Here is a 21,294-nt window from a genome sequence, read left to right as displayed (position 1 = left end):
TTTTCTCTAAAAAAAGGTTTTAGCGAAAAAGGTCGAAACAAAAATGTAAGAGCTTAGTTGTTCCTATTGCTCAATTTTGATATTCCGTCGAATAATTCTGGCTAAAACCCTTAGTTCTGCCACATAATTGTAGGCCATTGATGAATATATTTTCTACAAAATTGGCCTTTTTTAGTCCTTGCTTTTATTGTATTTTGACTAAAACAACAGTCGCAATGTTGCTGGTATTTGAAGACAGGATGCGTGTAAATTAAGTTGTCCGTATGTCCAAGTAGCCTTAGCTGCTTGATGCGTGGTCCTCGTGCGGGTTCCGTGGTATAGAATCCTTTATGAAGATTATGTTGGAGAGATAACTGTCTCTCTTATCACTGGCCTTGTGGTACAGTGGTATAGAATTAATAATTCAAAGTGTTTACGGCTGGTTGCCGGAGCAAGGTTTATTAACAACCGTTAGCTTTCGTTTTTTTGTTTTTTTTTCATGTGGAAAATTTGTATTTTATTGTAAACAAGTTTACTGCTACCTTTCGTGGCAACTTAATCTAGTTTTACATTTAAGGGGAAAAACAATTGATCACAGGAGATACATACTTAAACTTAATGTTACATATATGGAGTAGGTACATACATTATTTAGAATATTTACAAAAAGTTAATGAGATGTTATAGGAGGGATCTAGTAGGGAGATCCAGTGGATGACTCCTTTTGAGTCTTCTTTTCCTTGGCGGGTTAATTAGACGTCTGGCTAGCGCATTAGGGTGACCACCAAGTCGTTGCAAGTACCTTGCTGCATGTAATTGTATAACATCGCCCACTTTGGGAACCTTTAGGTCCCTCTCGATGTCGCTGTTTCGTATGTACCATGGAGCATTGCATATTCGTCGTAGAATTTTTGACTGAGCAACTCTAATTTTATTTAAGTTGGTTTTTGACGCGATGCCGTAAACTTGAAGTGCGTATTTCCATATGGGGCTGAGGATGGACTTGTATATCGTGACTTTGCTGTACAGCGATAGCTTATTTCTTGGTGCAAGTAGCCACGCCATCTTTCCCGCTTTCGCCATCACAGACTGTCAAAGCTTTCGTTATAAGAACAGAACTAAAACTAGGAGCCACCAGCAAGCTGGGGCATAGGTTAGGTTAGGTTAAGGCGGTAGCCGGGTGGGGGTGGGGGGGGGGGGGATAAGAGCCTCCCGCCCCAAGCTCACTTGGACCTATAAAAGGTCCGTTGTGTTGCCGCATGGGCATGTGCCCCTTCGCGTTGCCCGAACCGTGAGAGCATACTACTGCAGGTTAAGGGCAGTCCCATCCGGTGGCTTGGATGTATTTGGACAAGGTCCCTGGTTTGATTACGGACAGGTCCGAAATGTCCGTGAGGAAAGCGGCCCCGAGAATACGAAGACGACGATTTCCAAGGGCTGGGCAGTGGCAGAAGAAGTGGGGGACCGATTCCTCCTCCTCCTCGTCGCGACAACTCCTGCAGAAGTCGTTATGAGGGATTGACAGTCTAGAGGCGTGAGTGCCGATCTGCCAGTGTCCCGTAATGGCTCTAGTAACTGCAGAGCACTGTGCTCTACTGAGTTTATACAGCTCTGCTGAGCGCTTCTTCGATCGATATGGCCATATCAATCTTGAGACTTTACAGGAAACGGTTTGCTGCCATCTCCTATTGGCATTTTGCTCGAACAATTCGTGCGTTAGGAGCCTGCACGTAGCCAAGGGCATCGCTACTTGCTCCCTCTCCGGTAGGAGAGGAATCGTAGTACCCTGCCTGGCTAGCTCGTCGGCGGCGTCATTCCCCTCGATGTCCCTGTGGCCGGGGACCCATATAAGGAAGAGATCTAACTGCTCTGCGATCTCGTGCAGAGACCTGCGGCAGGCATTTACAGTCGCTGAGTTCGACGATATTGAGCCTAGAGCTTTGATAGCTGCTTGGCTGTCCGAGAAGACGCACACTAAGTGCGTATCTAGAAGTAATTTGGAGACGATCGAAATGGCATCCTTGATGGCTTCAACCTCCGCTTGGAACACACTACAGTGATCCGGGAGCCTGAAGCAATGACTGATGTTCAGCTCGCTGCAGTAGACTCCGCCTCCCAAGCGGCCGTCTAGCTTTGAGCCATCAGTGTAGAAGTGGACCGCATTTGCAGGTCCTGGTTCGCCCACATAGTCTTGGGGAATCAGTACCGGAACTTTGTACTTCCTAGTGAAAAGCACCAGTTCCGTTTTAGACGGGTTGACGCCTAACCCGCATTTGTCTGCCCATTTCGACATTTTCGTGAGAGTACTTGTCATGCACTCACACAATGTCTGCGGAAATTTTCCGGAGAATGCTATGGCAACATCGTCCGCGTACGCCACCACACGGCAGCCACCCCCCCTCTATCTCCCGCAGCAGTGTGTTCACTGCCACGTTCCATAGGAGGGGCGAGAGGACTCCGCCCTGCGGTGTGCCTCTGCTGACAAATCTGGTACACGTTGACGTCCCCAGTGATGCCTCAACCGTCCTGCATTGTAGCATCTGATCGATCAGGCTCACCGTCCTGGAGTCAACGCCCAGATCCGTCAGTGCGCCCGTGATGGCGGTCGGAAGGATGTTGTTAAAGGCGCCTTCTATGTCGAGGAAGGCTACTAGGGTGTACTCCTTAAAATTAAGGGATGCTTCGATGATCGATGTGATCGAGTGTAGGGCCGTTTCGGTGGATCTTCCCTTCCGATAGGCATGCTGGGAGTCTGAGATCAGACTGGACGGAATGCACGCCGTTAGATGCAGCCCCAGGAGCCGCTCCATCGCCTTTAGAAGAAAAGACGATAGACTTATGGGTCTGAAATCTTTTGGGGCAGTGTGCGAGGGCTTGCCTGCCTTGGGTATGAATACGACTTTGGTCTGAAGCCAGGTGTCAGGAATGCACCCGTGGGAGAAGATTCCCTCGTAAATTATTTTGAGCCAGTTAATGGCTTTATGTCCCGCGTGAATCAGTTGGGCAGGGAAAATGCCGTCTGGCCCCGCGGACTTGTAGGGTTTAAAGCTTCTGATCGCCCAGGAAATGTTCTCCTGGCTTAGCAGTCGCAAGATGGCATTTGAGGCGACAGAAGGAGGCGCGAGGTAGTTGGGTCTGTTTTCATCGCAGCCAGGGAAGTGGGTATTTAGGAGAAGATTTAGCGACTCCTCGCTGGACGTAGTCCACGACTGGTCGGTGTTCTTCAAGTAGCCCAGGGTGGGTGTTGTCTTCGAGAGAACTCTGCGCAAGTGTGAGGCTTCTGAGTTACTCTCGATTTCGCCGCAGAACTTACGCCAGGAGGCGCGTTTGGCTTTTCTAAGTTCTTTGTTGTAGGTTGACAGACTGGCCTTGTATTCGGCCCAGTTTTGCTCAACGTTTTCAGTCTTAGCTTTATTGAAGAGTCTCCGGGAGGCTTTCCGGAGTTCACCCAGTTTCGGATTCCACCATTCAGGTTTCTTCCGGCCTCTGTTCTTGCCAGAGGGGCATGCTTTGTCGAGCGCCTTATTGCAGGCGTCGGTAAAGATCTTAAGAAGACGAGTCGTGGCCTCCGTGGAGAACTCCTCCTCAGATGGGGGCTCAGGGAGAACACGACAGAGGTAATCAGAGTACCGAGTCCAGTTTGTCCGCCTGATGTTTCGGAATCGGACTGGCTTCGGTACTGAGAAGGAGAAGACAGTTTCCACGTACCTGTGGTCCGAGAAGGAGTGCTCTTCCAGGACCCTCCAGGATACAATGTTACGCTGTATCTCATGAGAGGCAAGCGTGAGGTCCAGGACCTCCTTGCGGTTTTTAATGATAAAGGTGGGATCACTACCCCGGTTTAGTAAGACCATCTGAGTGGTCAGTAAGTAACTGAAAAGGTACTCACCCCTTTCGTTTGTGTCAGTGCTTCCCCACTGACAGTGATGTGCATTGGCATCGCACCCCACAATTAGGCCGATGTCCTTGGCCGAGCAGTCTGCGATTAGAGCCCGTAGAGGCGCGTGTGGAGGGGGTCTGGTTGTTCATGCCCCATGTATGCGGAGCAGATCCTCAGTGAGCGCTCCTGGCCTTCGAGGCTCACTGCGGTGTGGTCTTCATTGCTGAAATTTGGGAGCAAAAATAGGTGCAACTCTCTTTTTGCAAGAATGCAGGTACGAATTTTACCTGCGGTTTCAGCTACATATAGCTTGTAGTCAGAAGTCCTCAGAACGGAGACCCTGTTTCCGAGGATCCAGGGCTCCTGAATGAGGACTATGTCGGCTCCACCCTTGGCCAGGTGGAGCAGTAGAGCAGCGCATGCTGCCTTATAATGGTGGAGGTTTATCTGCAGGAGCGTCAACGACATTCCTGAGGCTCGCCTCCACCATTTTTGCTTCTAGATCGCTGTCAGGGGACTCCGGCTCCTCCCCGACAACGATGTGGCTGAGACCTCTGGCTAGGTCGCTCTCGTCGAACGCGTAGTCGTCCAAGATATCGTCCGACATCATGGACGCCGCATCCGACGCCGGGTTGTCTTCCTCGCACGAGGCCCCCTCTTTCGGGATCTCCGACAGCTCCGGGTCTGGCTCGACCTCCGCTTGCCTGCCCTTGCGATCGGACATGTAAGTGGATATGGTGACCTTCTTGTAGCCATAATCCACTACACCGTCCGACTTTGCGAGGAGATCAATGGATTCCTCATTTAGGACGAGGATAATCTGGCGCCTCTGCCCTTGGATATCCTCCACCTTTGCCACCTTCCAATCGGCTGTAGGAAGGTGGGGGTTGCAGACCTGCAGTGACCTGAGGATCTTCTCAGGCTCTGCAGGCTTAGCCGAGACCCACGCTCTGGCTCTCGGGCGACTAGGGACATCTTCCCACTTCACGGCCTCCAGTTTCGCCCCTGGATAGACCTCTTTTAGGGCCGCCACCGCCTTCATGTAGAGGGCCGCAGAGCGAGCGTCTTGGCAGGCGATGGCTTTCACCTTGCCTTGATGCCACCCTGCGTCCTCACACTTTGGCGGTGGTCCGCCGTTCTCCTCCAGTTCCAGTAGGAACCGGTCCTGGAGCTCGTTCTCCACCAGGTGCCACTTATCGCGAGGGACATGGCCGTCCTCGGCGCCCCTGTCCAGGACACCGATCAGGTTCCTGCCCCTCGCCACCTCAGCGAACGACCGGGTCGTGAGGTGGGTCTTCACCCGCTTGGCTTGCTGGGCTTGGCCTGGCTGATTTGCGGGGTCCTCCGCTGAGCGTTGCCGCTTGTTGGCGGCCTTGGCTGCGCCCTTCCCGGCTTTGGCTGGCTGGAACAGTGGAAGGATTGAGCAGGCCCACAGCCTCTGCTCCTTTCCTTCGGCTGACGCCTTGAAGTTCGGGTCTTCGTTGGACAGGATGAAAGCCGCTCGTCTCCTGTCCTGGTACGACGGCTTTCCACCCCGTGGTGCAGAGACGCTGCCCGCCGGGGCTCCCATGGGTTCTTCGGTCCCGGTGCGCTTACCAGCCGCGATTACGCTCTGCTTGGCAGCCACCCCGGTATACGCTTCGCCCTTAGAGCCACCCGACTTGGAAGGACCCGATTGGCTTTTCGGGCCCCCCCTCGCTGCGGCTGCTGCCTGAAGACGGTGGACCGACTCAGTCTCCTTCCCCGTCTTCTTTGGACCCCGTTTCCCAGGCGCTGGTGCAGAGGGATTGGCTTGTCCCTCCGGTACTTTAAGAGGAGTACCGAGCTCCTTTGCGGCTTTGTTGGTTTTTATTTGTTTATTATTTGGCATAGTAGTTCCCACGAGTAGGCGGGAAGGGGATGGTCACCCGAGGCATAGCCCGCTTGCCCCGGGAAGCCTGATTTAAACTGGATGTCGGCAGGTATCCAGAGTCCGCATATTAGCGACCGGGCACCCCCCCGGCCATGCATCCCTCGGCATATAACAGTGTCACCTTGGATTGGGGTAATTTCACTGAGAGTTTTCTTCTCTCCGCCCGACTACCATTCGCCAGCATCCTAGCAGAGACATGACCGTGCTAGGACCTGTTTCCAGCCGCCCTCACGGGGAGAGTATAGTCGCACTTCCACCGGTGTGCACAGTGACGGCGGGTGACGGTTCGCTCGCAACCCTCTGTGTCCTAGGGGGGGGGGGGGGGGGGGGGGGGGGGGGTTGTGAGACGCAGACCGCACCGGGTATTACTAACCGGAGCGGCTGCGCCTCAGTTCCGAGTTCACAGTTGTGCGAGCCGACCCGTCATCCGTTTGTCCCCCTGTAGCACCCGATGGCTGACGGCCAAGCTGGGGCATAAGCTGAATCAAAAGTATTTAATTGCCAAAGAATGCAAAGCTACTTAGAGCTACAAAGCTACAGTCGGTAAGCCGACTTGGCATAAGCGATAATGCTGATCTTGCGGCATGTGCAAGATATCAGATTACCGCCGGTTGACCGTCACATTCAGGGCGCTGAACTGAAGTTCGCTGATTTGGCATCTTGAGTGCAACTGTTGGCTAACATTTGCGGTTGTTTATGTTACACAACAATGTGCGAGGGGCACTCGTTAACTACTCTCCCCTCAGAAGTATGACCGGCCCCGTTCATCTTGTAGTTGTCCACGATTTCCTGTATCTTCTGTGAGGCTCCTCTTCTCCTCAACTTCTGGTAGAGGAGGATGGAACTGCTGAGACTCAGGCTGACCCCAACTGCGGCAGCAAACCATGCCCTAGGTGACCCGGCCGATGCTACCTCTTCTTGAAGTTCCTGGATGACATGTAGGTTGTGGTTGTTCATCCTTCGTAATAGTGGCAAGCTCAGGACTGGGTCGTGGCCAATGATTGTAAGCGTTGGCGAAGCTACTATACCCGGCATCCTGGCTATGATCTCGCGTTGGTTCGCGTATTTCGTTCCGTTGATGACAGCTACGCGCTCAAATGTGATGAGGAACGTACCGTTGACTGATATTGTCGAGCCGTCATCGGTGCTGATGTTAGCGGGACTCTCGTTCAAGACCATGATGCCATCGTCTACCATTGTGATACTTTCCAGGTGACTGGGCTGCGTGTTACAACGCGCTGTGCGTCCGGCGTGCAATTCGCGTGCGCAGGTGTCGTGTGTGGCCAACTTGCAAATCGATGCGTAGGTTGCTGTGGTGCAGCTTGTTACTGCTAGAACGTCCTTGTCGCATTCAGCTACGGTGTCATCTTGAAGCTGAAGTTTTGTATGCTCATGGGACACGGGGAGGATGCTGACCTTTCTACATATAAGCTTAATTCTGGGATATTTGATTAAAATGTGGACAATATTTTCGGACTGTAGAATCTTAATACTAGATGCTTCCATCAGACTAACTATAGGAATTTCTGTGGGATGTTCGATAAGCACAGATTTTAGGTCATCGTGATCAAAGATAGTTGGGTTTATGATATTGGCTTTTGCCAGAGTGATTGTGAGCATTAAATTTTGGATTTCATTTAGTAGCATTCTATTTCTGGCCAATAATGCCTCATATAAGTGTGGTGTGTCTATCAAATCAGCCTTTTTATACCCGATACTCAAAATGAGTATTGGGGTATATTAGATTTGTGGTAAAAGTGGATGTCTGTAACGTCCAGAAGGAATCGTTTCCGACCCCATAAAGTATATATATTCTTGATCAGCATCAATAGCCGAGTCGATTGAGCCATGTCTGTCTGTCCGTCTGTCCGTCCGTCCGTCTGTCCGTCCCCTTCAGCGCCTAGTGCTCAAAGACTATAAGATCTAGAGCAACAATGTTTTGGATCCAGACTTCTGTGATATGTCACTGCTACAAGTATATTTCAAAACTTCGCCCCGCCCACTTCCGCCCCCACAAAGGACGAAAATCTGTGGCATCTACATTTTTAAAGATACGATAAAACCAAAAACGCAGAATCGTAGAGGATGACTATATGTTCTAGAATGTAAAATCTCAACCAGATCGTATAATTATTATAGCCAGAATCAAGAAAACAATTTCATTCTTTCTCGCTCTGTCTCTCTCTAACACACAGGTTTCATGGTCGGCTTTGCCAATTGCAAAATATGAGTTCAAGGATCTCAGAACCTATAAGAGCCAGAGCAACCAAATATCCACACTCCTGTGATATCGGACCTTGACCGTTTCGTGTCCAAATTTCGCCACACCCCCTTCCGCCCCCGCAAAGGACGAAAATCTGGGGCATCCACAAATCTCAGAGACTATTAAGGCTAGAGTAACCAAATTTGGTATTCGCACTTCTGTTAGATCTCACTATAAAACGTATATCTCAGAATTTCGCCACACCCCCTTCCGCCGAAAATTTGTTGCATCCACAATATTGCAGATTCGAGAAAACTAAAAACGCAGAATCATAGATAATGACCATATCTATCAGACTGCTGAATCTGGATCAGATCGGAACATTTTTATACCCAAAAGGAACAAATCAATTTGCACTGGCCACGCAGCGCCCGACGTCACGCTCAGACTGATTTTCTGTCTCTCTCGCACGCAGTCTTTGTCGTGTCGTTTAATATTAGCGGCGTCTGCCGGAGGAGAGATACTGACTAAGTATCGGGTATAACTGTAGAGTTGCGGTGTCCGCAGCAACTCACAACGTTCCCCCTCGTTTGCTTTCATTATTTGGTTTACCGTGTCAGTGAGCTGGTTTATCTGTTTCTGGGTTTCTGTATTTATTATTACCTGTCTGTTGTTTGATTCGATTAACTTTGTTTCGGTCATTCTAATTTTTTCTAGGTCTTTAGCGTCTGGTGTGCCAGCCACGACTTTAAGTGCTGTCCCAAGAAAATCCAAGCTTCTGGCGGCAATTCTATGATGCACTTCTAGAACGGACAAAAGGCTTCTAGTATGGTTTGCATCTACTTCTAGTAGTTTTCTCATATGAGACTGCGGAAAATTCTCGGACAACTTTTCTGTTTCTTCTATTATACTCAAAAATTCGGACAGATTACTTGAATGTCTAGCATAGTCATGTTGTTCCCAAATCATTACATTTCCATCTACTATGGGTATGTAGCTTGAGTGGGAATAGTCGGTGATCCGAGCATTTATTGTATTTATTAAAAATAAAAGCGACCAAATAAGCCTGCAAGAGAAAATACAATTTGATTAACCTTACTGTGTTTCTTAATTCTATCACCAACTTATGAATGTTAAACTAATATCTATTTTATATTGTCCTTGTGAACCACCCTCCCCTTAATAAGTACAGACGTTCCTAGGTCTGCCTGAATTACCTCTTCTGAGCATAAGGGGGTAAGTTTGTTTCCTAGTCTTTTGTTGGACTTGGTGAAGACTTTTTCTCCTACCTCAAACACTCTGTTTTGTCTGTGTGTGTTATTCCTGTCCAGTTGTATTTGTTGAGCTTTCTCAATTTTTGCCCTAATGGCTTCCCTAAACTCATCAGTCGATGAGTGTATCACTTCAATCGATTTTTTGCCTGTCACTGAATGCAGTGAACGGTTGTACTCTATAGTTGCAAGTAAGATCAGTTCGACGGTATCGTCGATCTTTCTTTCCAGCTTAATGCATCTAGCGATTTCCGACAATGTGCTGTGGTATCGTTCCACCTGGCCATTAGAAACACTATGTAATGGAGGTGCATTTACAACGTCAATCCCAAAATTATTTTTTAATAACGATGTAATGGTCTCTGAATTAAATTCTGCTTCATTATCACAATACACAACCTTTGTTTTGCGGAATAAGTTTACTATTTGAGTGATAGGGCCTTTTATATCCGCTATGGTACGTGACAGTATTGGTTGCACTACTGCGAATTTTGAGAATTTATCAATGCATGTCAGGAATTGTTTCCTGTCAGTCGAGAAAATGTCAATGTGCAACCGCTCGCCGGAAAACGATGGCGTTGGTATTTCTCCGAGAACCTGTTTCTTCGGATGCCTGTCATATTTGGCCTTAGTGCAAATTTTGCAGTTGGCCACAACTTCTGTAACCAGCCTGGTAATTTTTGGGAAGTAATACTCTTCTAAAATTTGCTTAATGTTCTCTTGTGCGGCTCTGTGCGCCCGATTGTGCTCTGTTGTGGCAATTTCCCTTTGTTCTGTTTTGTTAACTATGTCGGTTACCATATTTTTACAATACCAAAACTTTGTTGACGGGAAGGTTCTCACTAACTCGTGCTGGATATACGCCAGCGTTGGCAGATCACAATATATGGCGTTGACCACATTAGGGTTAACTACTGCGTTAACTTTGTTTAAGAGCTCGTTTCTGTCAGTGAAGTGAATTTTGTGGCGCGTTTTTTTGCCAAAGAGTATGAAGTCTCGTTTTAGAGAAAACCTTGATTCCTCTAAAACTATCTGGTTTCTGAAACAATTCAAAGGTTTTTCCGTGGCTTCTATCGTATAGGTCACGGATAATTCGCTATGAATTGTCGCAGCATCGGATATTATTTCACTTTGCAGAGCATTCACGTTTTGTCGCGAGAGTGCTTCTGCTACGTGGTTTTCTTTACCCGGCTTGTAGTGGATCTTTGCGTTATGTTCATCGAAATACGCTTTCCATCTTTTTTATACCCGATACTCAAAAGAGTATTGGTGTATATTAGATTTGTGGTAAAAGTGGATGTGTGTAACGGCCAGAAGGAATCGTTTCCGACCCCATAAAGTATATATATTCTTGATCAGCATCAATAGCCGAGTCGAATTGTGAATGCCACAGATTTTCGTTCTTTGTGGGGGCGGAAGTGGGCGGGGCGAAGTTTTGAAATATTTTTGTAGCAGTGACATATCACAGAAGTCTGGATCCAAAACATCGTTGCTCTAGCTCTTATAGTCTTTGAGCACTAGGCGCTGAAGGGGGCGGGCAGACGGACGGACGGACAGACGGACAGACGGACAGACAGACAGACAGACAGGGCTCAATCGACTCGGCTATTGATGCTGATCAAGAATATATATACTTTATGGGGTCGGAAACGATTCCTTCTGGACGTTACACACATCCACTTTTACCACAAATCTAATATACCCCAATACTCATTTTGAGTATCGGGTATAAAAATTGCACAATTGATCGTGAGTTCTTAAACCGACTATAATTTTTGTTGTCATTTTTTTCTATCTGCTATCTGCTAAAGGCAGAGACATAATAAATTTCTATTCAAGTAATTCCCATTGCCGAATATATTTTTCCTTTCGGCCATAAGTTAATGTGAAGGGTCATTAAAGAGTTCCTTTCTGCAAAGCTAATGACTAGTTTTGGCCCATATAGGGTAGTCAAGAAAGAAATAGAAAGTGAAAGTGATAGTGAAAACGAGTGGGAACCCGACCAAATAGGCTTTCAACCGTCAATAAACATGGATATGAACCAAGTGCAGGCGTTAGTAGCGAATGCCGTCAGTCAGGAATTAGCGGCACAAGAAGCCAGATTTAATGAACAGCTGAATGTAATACAACAAGATATTCGAAGACTGCACGTAGAAGCACCTCAGGTCAAGTCATATCAGAGGATTAGCATAAATCGAGCCATCCCGTGTGATTTAAAATTAGACATTATAAAATCAGTACCCGAGTTCAATGGAACTCGGGACGATTATGTGGCATGGAGACAGTCCGCCACAGATGCCTATGAGCTTTTTCAGCCATATGTGGGAAGCAGCGCGCATTACCAAGCAGTGACTATCATTCGAAACAAAATTAGAGGTACAGCTAGAGCGCTATTAGTGTCACATAACACCGTACCAAACTTTGATGCCATTATAGCGAGGTTGGACTGCACATACGCAGTCAAGACATCACTCAGGCTTTTGCGTCAAAATTTGGATATGGTTAGGCAGGGCAATTCTAGCCTCATGGAATATTACGATGAGGTTGAACGAAAATTGACACTCGTCGCAAATAAAATTGTAATGACACATCAAGCGGATACAGCAGCAGTGCTCAACGAAGAAGTTAGAGCTGATGCGCTGAATGCTTTCATATCGGGCCTTAAAAAAATCGCTAAAAGCAGTTGTATTTCCGGCTCAGCCCAAAGACTTACCGTCTGCACTAGCTTTCGCAAGGGAGGCGGAAGCGAGTAGAGAGCGTAGCATTTTTTCGGCTACGTATGCAAAGGCTATGGAGGACAGGGCTCAGGCAGGTGAAAATAACAAGTATCAGGCACGCCCTCATGATAAACAGGGAAAAAACAACGGAGCCGAATATGGCCAAGACAAGAACCCACATTTTTTTAAAAAACAGGGTAAACAAAACAATAGTAATCAGAGTCCCAAAGAGGACAAGGGGTCAGCACCAGAGCCCATGGATACGGCATCTGGTACTTCTAAGTTTAAGCAGCCTACACTTTTTGGAAAAAATCAAGGTGCTAACACACAAAACGAATACACGCAGGCTCAAAAGAGACGGGGCTCTGAAAGAATGACGGGTCAGAGGCGCCAACGCGTCCAGAACACCATCCAGCAAGCAAACGATGACCAAGATCAGGAATACTATAGGGTAGCTGAAGCCGCGGTCGCAGAAATTCAGGAGGAAACCGGGGAGGCAGGTGACAACGACTTGGTACATTTTTTAGAGAGCGCTCCCGGTTGCCGTTCATCGAACGACAGCTGGCTGGGAGAAGATTAAAAATATTGATTGACACCGGAGCGGCCAAGAACTATATCAAGCCCGTAAAGGAGCTAAATAATGTAGTCCCGGTCAGCTCCCCTTTCACTGTTAGTTCCATCCATGGTTCTAACAAAGTAACCCATAAATGTTCAATGAACATTTTTGGGAAATCAGCTTCATTCTTTTTATTAGATTCCTTAACGCCATTTGATGGTATTATAGGTTTCGACTTGCTAACGCAGGTAGGAGCAACCCTGGATACTGAAAATGGTACAATCAACCATGGATCTGCATCTGAAAAGCTGCAGCACCATTATTGTGACAACGTCAATTTCACTAACGTAAATGATATTGTAGTACCGGAAATCGTAAAAGCTGAATTTAGGAGTATGATTTTAAAAAGGACAAAGGCGTTGCCGTTCAATACGTCTGTGGTGGCTACGATCCGTACAGAGGACGATAAGCCAGTTTACTCAAAGCTATATCCGCATCCTATGGGGGTCAATGACTTTGTCAAGAAAGAAATTAAAGATTTAATTGACAATGGCATCATTAGGCCTTCAAGGTCACCGTATAACAACCCAACATGGGTTGTTGACAAAAAGGGACATGACGAAAATGGGAACAGAAACAAGCGAATGGTGATTGATTTTAGGAAACTAAATGAAAAAACCATCGCTGATAGATACCCAATGCCCAATATCTCAATGATATTGTCAAACTTGGGCAAAGCTAAGTACTTTACGACATTAGATCTAAAGTCCGGCTATCACCAAATTTATCTAGCAGAACAGGATCGCGAGAAGACGGCCTTTTCCGTAAACGGCGGAAAGTACGAATTCTGCAGACTACCGTTCGGGTTGAAGTATGCGGGAAGCATCTTCCAAAGAGCGATAGACGACGTACTGCGTGACCAGATTGGCAAAACTTGCTATGTCTACGTAGACGACGTGATCATTTTTTCCGAAAACGAAAAGGATCATGAGGAGCACATAGATTGGGTTCTAAAAAGCTTATGTGAGGCTAACATGAAGGTTTCAAGAGAAAAGACCCATTTTTTCAAACAAAGCATAGAATATCTAGGGTTCATCGTGACTTTGGGTGGGGCAAAGACAGACCCGGAAAAAGTAAAGGCGATACAAAAATATCCATAACAAAAATCTCTGTACGAACTTAGGTCATTCTTAGGATTGGCCAGTTATTACAGATGTTTTGTCAAAGACTTTGCAGCAATTGCAAAGCCGTTGACAAACCTGTTGAAAGGAGAGAACGGGACCATCAGCAAACACATGTCAAAGAAAACAACCATAGATTTTGGTATTCCAGAACGAGATGCGTTCGAAAAATTAAGGAATGTGCTATCCTCAGAAGACGTCACTCTCAGATACCCAGATTTCAAAAAACCATTTGACCTAAGAACAGATGCCTCTGCCTATGGCATTGGTGCAGTACTGTCTCAGGACAACCGAACAATAACGATGATTTCAAGGGCATTAAAAGATAGCGAGACGCATTATGCCACCAACGAAAGAGAACTATTAGCTATAGTTTGGGCCCTGGGGAAACTACAGCAGTACCTATATGGTACAAGAGACATTAATATATTCACAGATCACCAGCCATTAACATTTGCGGTGTTTGATAGAAACCACAATGCAAAGATAAAAAGAGGGGGAACGTTGTGAGTTGCTGCGGACACCGCAACTCTACGGTTATACCCGATACTTAGTCAGTATGGCTCTCCTCCGGCAGCCGCCGCTAATATTGAACGACACGACAAAGAATGCGTGCGAGAGAGACAGAAATCAGTCTGAGCGTGACGTCGGGCGCTGCGTAGCCACTGCAAATTGATTTGTTCCTTTTGGCTACAAAAATGATCCGATCTGATCGAATGTGCAATATTGTGGATGCAACAGATTTTCGTCTTTTGTGGGGGCGGAAGGGGGTGGGGCGAAATTCTGAGATATACGTTTTATAGTGAGATCTAACAGAAGTGCGGATACCAAATTTGGTTACTCTAGCCTTAATAGTCTCTGAGATTTGTGGATGCCCCAGATTTTCGCCCTTTGCGTGGGCGGAAGGGGGTGTTGCGAAATTTGGACACGAAACGGTCAAGGTCCGATATCACAGGAGTGTGGATACCAAATTTGGTTGCTCTGGCTCTTATAGGTTCTGAGATCCTTGAACTCATATTTTGCAATTGGCAAAACCGACCATGAAGAGAGACAGAGCGAAAAAGTATTAAATTGTTTTCTTGATTCTGGCTATAATAATTATACGATGTGGTTCAGATTATGCACTCTAGAAGATATAGTCATCTTCTACGATTCTGCGTTTTTAGTTTTATACTATCTTTAAAAATGTAGATGCCACAGATTTTCGTCCTTTGTGGGGGCGGAAGTGGGCGAGGCGAAGTTTTGAAATATTTTTGTAGCAGTGACATATCACAGAAGTCTGGATCCAAAACATCGTTGCTCTAGCTCTTATAGTCTTTGTGCACTAGGCGCTGAAGGGGACGGACAGACGGACGGACGGACAGACGGACAGACAGACATGGCTCAATCGACTCGGCTATTGATGCTGATCAAGAATATATATACTTTATGGGGTCGGAAACGATTCCTTCTGGACGTTACACACATCCACTTTTACCACAAATCTAATATACACCAATACTCATTTTGAGTATCGGGTGTAAAAAAAGATGGAAAGCGTATATCGATGAACATAACGCAAAGATCCACTACAAGCCGGGTAAAGAAAACCACGTAGCAGACGCACTCTCGCGACAAAACGTGAATGCTCTGCAAAGTGAAATAATATCCGATGCTGCGACAATTCATAGCGAATTATCCGTGACCTATACGATAGAAGCCACGGAAAAACCTTTGAATTGTTTCAGAAACCAGATAGTTTTAGAGGAATCAAGGTTTTCTCTAAAACGAGACTTCATACTCTTTGGCGAAAAAACGCGCCACAAAATTCACTTCACTGACAGAAACGAGCTCTTAAACAAAGTTAACGCAGTAGTTAACCCTAATGTGGTCAACGCCATATATTGTGATCTGCCAACGCTGGCGTATATCCAGCACGAGTTAGTGAGAACCTTCCCGTCAACAAAGTTTTGGTATTGTAAAAATATGGTAACCGACATAGTTAACAAAACAGAACAAAGGGAAATTGCCACAACAGAGCACAATCGGGCGCACAGAGCCGCACAAGAGAACATTAAGCAAATTTTAGAAGAGTATTACTTCCCAAAAATTACCAGGCTGGTTACAGAAGTTGTGGCCAACTGCAAAATTTGCACTAAGGCCAAATATGACAGGCATCCGAAGAAACAGGTTCTCGGAGAAATACCAACGCCATCGTTTTCCGGCGAGCGGTTGCACATTGACATTTTCTCGACTGACAGGAAACAATTCCTGACATGCATTGATAAATTCTCAAAATTCGCAGTAGTGCAACCAATACTGTCACGTACCATAGCGGATATAAAAGGCCCTATCACTCAAATAGTAAACTTATTCCCCAAAACAAAGGTTGTGTATTGTGATAATGAAGCAGAATTTAATTCAGAGACCATTACATCGTTATTAAAAAATAATTTTGGGATTGACGTTGTAAATGCACCTCCATTACATAGTGTTTCTAATGGCCAGGTGGAACGATACCACAGCACATTGTCGGAAATCGCTAGATGCATTAAGCTGGAAAGAAAGATCGACGATACCGTCGAACTGATCTTACTTGCAACTATAGAGTACAACCGTTCACTGCATTCAGTGACAGGCAAAAAATCGATTGAAGTGATACACTCATCGACTGATGAGTTTAGGGAAGCCATTAGGGCAAAAATTGAGAAAGCTCAACAAATACAACTGGACAGGAATAACACACACAGACAAAACAGAGTGTTTGAGGTAGGAGAAAAAGTCTTCACCAAGTCCAACAAAAGACTAGGAAACAAACTTACCCCCTTATGCTCAAAAGAGGTAATTCAGGCAGACCTAGGAACGTCTGTACTTATTAAGGGGAGGGTGGTTCACAAGGACAATATAAAATAGATATTAGTTTAACATTCATAAGTTGGTAATAGAATTAAGAAACACAGTAAGGTTAATCAAATTGTATTTTCTCTTGCAGGCTTATTTGGTCGCTTTTATTTTTAATAAATACAATAAATGCTCGGATCACCGACTATTCCCACTCAAGCTACATACCCATAGTAGATGGAAATGTAATGATTTGGGAACAACATGACTATGCTAGACATTCAAGTAATCTGTCCGAATTTTTGAGTATAATAGAAGAAACAGAAAAGTTGTCCGAGTATTTTCCGCAGTCTCATATGAGAAAACTACTAGAAGTAGATGCAAACCATACTAGAAGCCTTTTGTCCGTTTTAGAAGTGCATCATAGAATTGCCGCCAGAAGCTTGGATTTTCTTGGGACAGCACTTAAAGTCGTGGCTGGCACACCAGACGCTAAAGACCTAGAAAAAATTAGAATGACCGAAACAAAGTTAATCGAATCAAACAACAGACAGGTAATAATAAATACAGAAACCCAGAAACAGATAAACCAGCTCACTGACACGGTAAACCAAATAATGAAAGCAAACGAGGGGGAACGTTGTGAGTTGCTGCGGACACCGCAACTCTACAGTTATACCCGATACTTAGTCAGTATCTCTCCTCCGGCAGACGCCGCTAATATTAAACGACACGACAAAGACTGCGTGCGAGAGAGACAGAAAATCAGTCTGAGCGTGACGTCGGGCGCTGCGTGGCCAGTGCAAATTGATTTGTTCCTTTTGGGTATAAAAATGATCCGATCTGATCCAGATTCAGCAGTCTGATAGATATGGTCATTATCTATGATTCTGCTTTTTTAGTTTTCTCGAATCTGCAATATTGTGGATGCAACAGATTTTCGTCTTTTGTGGGGGCGGAAGGGGGTGGGGCGAAATTCTGAGATATACGTTTTCTAGTGAGATCAAACAGAAGTGCGGATACCAAATTTGGTTACTCTAGCCTTAATAGTCTCTGAGATTTGTAGATGCCCCAGATTTTCGTCCTTTGCGGGGGCGGAAGGGGGTGTGGCGAAATTTGGACACGAAACGGTCAAGGTCCGATATCACAGGAGTGTGGATACCAAATTTGGTTGCTCTGGCTTTTATAGGTTCTGAGATCCTTGAATTCATATTTTGCAAATGGCAAAGCCGACCATGAAACCTGTGTGTTAGAGAGAGACAAAGCGAGAAAGAATGAAATTGTTTTCTTGATTCCGGCTATAATAATTATACGATCTGGTTGAGATTTTACACTCTAGAACATATAGTCATCCTCTACGATTCTGCGTTTTTGGTTTTATCGTATCTTTAAAAATGTAGATGCCACAGATTTTCGTCCTTTGTGGGGGCGGAAGTGGGCGGGGCGAAGTTTTGAAATATACTTGTAGCAGTGACATATCACAGAAGTCTGGATCCAAAACATTGTTGCTCTAGATCTTATAGTCTTTGAGCACTAGGCGCTGAAGGGGACGGACAGACGGACGGACGGACAGACAGACATGGCTCAATCGACTCGGCTATTGATGCTGATCAAGAATATATATACTTTATGGGGTCGGAAACGATTCCTTCTGGACGTTACACACATCCACTTTTAGCACAAATCTAATATACCCCAATACTCATTTTGAGTATCGGGTATAAAAAAACGCAGAATCATAGATAATGACCATATCTATCAGATTGCTGAATCTGGATCAGATCAGATCATTTATATAGCCAATAGGAACAAATCAATTTGCAGTGGCTACGCAGCGCCCGACGTCACGCTCAGACTGATTTTCTGTCTCTCTCGCACGCACTCTTTGTCGTGTCGTTTAATATTAGCGGCGTCTGCCGGAGGAGAGCCATACTGACTTAGTATCGGGTATAACCGTAGAGTTGCGGTGTCCGCAGCAACTCACAACGTTCCCCTCGTTTTTATTTTATTTTTATTTATTTTTCAACAGCTTTATGTTTTATATTTGTGTGTATTTTGCTTATGCTGATCAAACATTCCACTTACATGATTTTCGAATTGGTGAGAGAAACTCTTAATTCTATCCTGGGTGTGGATTTATTAACGTTGGGCGCCAATTAAGTTGTCCGTATGTCCAAGTAGCCTTAGCTGCTTGATGCGTGGTCCTCGTGCGGGTTCCGTGGTATAGAATCCTTTATGAAGATTATGTTGGAGAGATAACTGTCTCTCTTATCACTGGCCTTGTGGTACAGTGGTATAGAATTAATAATTCAAAGTGTTTACGGCTGGTTGCCGGAGCAAGGTTTATTAACAAGCGTTAGCTTTCGTTATAAGAACAGAACTAAAACTAGGAGCCACCAGCAAGCTGGGGCATAAGCTGAATCAAAAGTATTTAATTGCCAAAGAATGCAAAGCTACAAAATATATGTACTTAGAGCTACAAAGCTACAGTCGGTAAGCCGACTTGGCATAAGCGATAATGCTGATCTTGCGGCATGTGCAAGATATCAGATTACCGCCGGTTGACCGTCACATTCAGGGCGCTGAACTGAAGTTCGCTGATTTGGCATCTTGAGTGCAACTGTTGGCTAACATTTGCGGTTGCTTATGTTACACAACAATGTGCGAGGGGCACTCGTTAACTTGTATACGCCTTTGTATACCCTATTTCGGTAATTTAATATGAGGATGATATGAAGATAAAACGTAATTAATAAAGACCTTTTCTCAAAATGATACGTTTTAGACATATTCATGCATATGATTAGTGTCTTGTACATATATATAGTTAAATATCCGCAACTCGAAATTTAGTTTTAAAAAAAAGATTTTATTTTTAGTACTTAATTTCTTTATGTCACAAAATTGGTTGAATTCCCCGACTTAACTTTACGTCTGCTTGTCTCAAACGGAACTGATCTCTCTGCTGCTGGCTAGTTTCCATGAGCCCTTCTCTTGGAACTCCCGACTCTGGCTTCGGGCGCTGCTTTCCTCGGCTGCATCTTCGTGTCGGTGGCGTACGTGCCTGGATCGATATTTGGGGATGCGTCGGCTTTGATGAAAGGCATCCACTGCTGGCGATCGGTGTTGCATTACATGACGGAGCTAGGAATGTGATACTCCTTGGTTTTATGTCTAGCTTTGATTGGTCCTCATGAGTGGCGTGATTCTAAAGAATCGATTTCTCGAGAGTGGCGTGATTCTAATGTTGATGAAACAATGTGGTCCATTGTTTATATTATGGGGGGCCCTAGCTTGGAGTATGGGAAGAAACAGTTATTGATTCTTGAGTGGGGCCCTGTTACTTGTGTGGATGGGGTGGATGAATTGTACATAAACATAATGTGTATGGGATGTGGGGAATTATGGATATGTCACTCTCCCAACGTTTGTTATTAGCCTGTCCCTAGGCGATTACCCTCGGGTATAGTGACGGGGTGTCAAGTGCGGTGGCTGAGGTTGGTTCCTCTTCTGCTTCTATTATAGGGTTAATACATTTTACCGTGACTCTTTTAGAAGTTTTCTTAAATTTAACAGCTACATAACTTAGTAGTACTAATATAATTATGACAAATGAAATTAGTAGACTTATTTGTAATAGGTTACTATATTTGGTGTATTGCATAATTATTTCATTAGTTTGGACATACGACAGTGGTTTTATTTTAGTTATGTTGTTGTTGACATAAACATTCTGGGCAAAACCTAACATTGTGTTTGATATTGTAAATTCATTTAATTGGATTGAACAGTTGTATATTTTTATAATGGTATTTCCTTCCGCTATGATTTCTTGGTTTACACAATTCTGGTTTAGCGTTGTTTTTGGAAGATTCCATGTGATTAGTATATTGGGTTCAATAAAGTTTATTTGAAAGTTTTGAAAAGTTTTGGAATATGGACATTTAGTGGGAATTTGCATTAAAATTCCTTTTATACAATTGTCATTGGTTTTCAATCTAGTTTCTTTAACAAATACTTCTTCATTTTTTATGTAGTACTTGTCGTATGTCATATCTGTTAACATGTTATTTAATTCGTCTGGATACGGAACGATTTTATAGATTGGTACTTTTGTAATGTCTTTGGGAATGTTGGAAATTATTAGAATTTCGTTGGTATCGGATTTTAGCCATGTGAAGGTTTTTATATTTAGTATTTTCTCAGAATTTATTTGTTCCAGGTAGTCTTGTTTTAATAATTTTGGATTAAATATACCGAGCCTAGTTAATTGCATACCTAGTTCTATATCTTCGATATATTCTGTGAAATGTTGTAGATTGAATATCAAAATTTCTATTTGTTGATTCCTGTCTTTTTCTTCATTTAGTTTGTTTATAACGTTTATTCCGCTATTAACTGCATCTATTACCAAATTTAGTTCATTCGTTTGAATGCTATGGCTGGCTAAATTTTATATTTTTTGTTCCAAATCGACTTTATCTTCCTGATCTAGTGTTCCAAAGAGATATTTGTAGGCTGTTCCTACTATATTGATTAGGCCTCTTTTATTTCTTTTGGTTATTTTTAGCCCGTTCATTTCTCTTTGCAATTTGTCTACTAGATATTTTATTTGGATTATGTCCTGGAATTTAGTGGCTTGCATTAATAAATTTTGGTATAGTTCTTCGGTTTTAGTTACATTAACAGTTAGATAATGGTATTCGTAATTGATAGGTATGTTAATCGATGCAGTTTTGAATATTGTGGAGATAATGTTTTTTATCCCCAATCGG

The 21,294-nt window shown here is 44.7% G+C and overlaps 2 long non-coding RNA genes across 2 annotated transcripts; one reads left to right on the top strand and one right to left on the bottom strand.

The window, feature by feature from the left end:
• Positions 1–251: 251 nt before the first annotated feature.
• On the top strand, positions 252–18,962 carry LOC117190935. The gene is made up of 2 exons (XR_004473890.1): positions 252–435; positions 18,861–18,962. It is a non-coding gene; the product is annotated as an uncharacterized LOC117190935 (long non-coding RNA).
• Positions 16,653–18,862, bottom strand: LOC117190936. The gene is made up of 2 exons (XR_004473891.1): positions 18,605–18,862; positions 16,653–17,019 (listed from the first exon to the last, which is right to left on the bottom strand). It is a non-coding gene; the product is annotated as an uncharacterized LOC117190936 (long non-coding RNA).
• Positions 18,963–21,294: the final 2,332 nt, after the last annotated feature.

Source organism: Drosophila miranda (genome assembly GCF_003369915.1).
Source record: "Drosophila miranda strain MSH22 chromosome Y unlocalized genomic scaffold, D.miranda_PacBio2.1 Contig_Y1_pilon, whole genome shotgun sequence".
NCBI lineage: Eukaryota > Metazoa > Arthropoda > Insecta > Diptera > Drosophilidae > Drosophila > Drosophila miranda.
Note: the sequence above shows the minus strand (reverse complement) of the source record. Positions and strands in the feature narration are given on the sequence as shown.